This window comes from Diorhabda sublineata, chromosome 10, assembly GCF_026230105.1.
Source record: "Diorhabda sublineata isolate icDioSubl1.1 chromosome 10, icDioSubl1.1, whole genome shotgun sequence".
In the NCBI taxonomy this organism is placed as follows: domain Eukaryota; kingdom Metazoa; phylum Arthropoda; class Insecta; order Coleoptera; family Chrysomelidae; genus Diorhabda; species Diorhabda sublineata.
Window position 1 is genome coordinate 6,725,626 of NC_079483.1, and position 1,329 is coordinate 6,726,954.

General features: G+C 31.3%; 1 non-coding gene across 1 annotated transcript; it reads right to left on the reverse strand.

The window, feature by feature from the left end:
* Positions 1–638: 638 nt before the first annotated feature.
* Trnae-uuc (transfer RNA glutamic acid (anticodon UUC)) lies at positions 639–710 on the reverse strand. The gene has a single exon. It is a non-coding gene; the product is annotated as a tRNA-Glu (tRNA).
* Positions 711–1,329: the final 619 nt, after the last annotated feature.

A 1,329-nucleotide genomic window follows, 5' to 3' on the forward strand; every position in this document is an offset into this window, starting at 1 on the left:
GATAACAGGAGGTATCAGGAGACATCAGGAGACATCAAGAGACATCAAGTGACATAAAGAGACATAAAGAGACATCAAGAGACATCAAGAGACATCAAGAGACATCAGGAATGGAAAATTTAGTAATTTGGTCAAAATCTACTAGTTGCTTTATTCAGACTGGTGACTGGTTGCGCAGCTTGGCAACGTAGCGTTTCATTTATAAATTCTATTCCAATATCTGTAATATGTGGAAGTTTCGTTTAGGAAAAGTGATTTTTATCTAATCTTTCATTGAATTCTGACAATAAAGTTGATAAAATAGTGATGGAAATTGATTAAATAGCAAACTATTAACAAATCAAAATTTTATGTAATAAATTATACTGAACACTTCTCTGTATGAGCGATAATGAAGTATGATGTTGAAGGAACGTATCTTTAGAGTGTTTATTTTGTTTTGGCATAATTACATGGTTGAAAGAACTTCAAGAGTTTGTCTTCATCGCCTCGCCGGTTTCGCTGATGTATTTTCAAAATATTTGATTTCAACTGTTTTTTTTTTTGTTATTTAGAAAGTGTTGTGTGAAATACTAGTTTGAAAAATTGATTTAATCAATAATAATTATTAGTATCAAAATAAATTAAAAAAAAAAGTTTTCCGGTACCGGGAATCGAACCCGAGCCTCCTGGGTGAAAGCCAGATATCCTAGCCACTAGACCATACCGGATATATCTATAATTATATTCTTTTTACAATATTTGGTAAACCAAAAATTAATCTTTTTAATTTTAGGTCTTTTTTATATTATTGACAATTTTGTTTTTGTACATTTAATATTAAAACCGATTCATAAACGTGACTTTCCGTTTGACGTTTCTTGACGTTGCTGCCGTTAACATAAAAAATTTTATTATTCTATTGTTATTTTTGTGTCTTTGTTTGTAATTTTGTATTTATGGAAGATATTATGAAAGCGGCCGACAAGCAATTATGTATTTCTATGTTTTTAAGGCCTATTGATAAACTTGAGCTTCCGTTTGCCATACGCAAGTGACGTTTGACGTTCGTAGCAAATTTTACACACTATTCATAAACGTGAAGTTGCTGCAGTTAACCTAAAAATTTTGTTATTCTCTTCGATGGCAGATTTATCGGCAAACTGCGAGGGCAAACGGCAACTATGAGTGGTTCTATGCATTCCAATAAACTTTTAAATCAAAATAATCTTATGTTCTAGCTGTCTCTTATATCTTTTCCAATTGAAATGGTTTTGAACGATGTTTAGAATGTTCTGTTTACGAATGGTAGTTCCAAGAACCAGAATAAAACTATAGGACCAATATTAT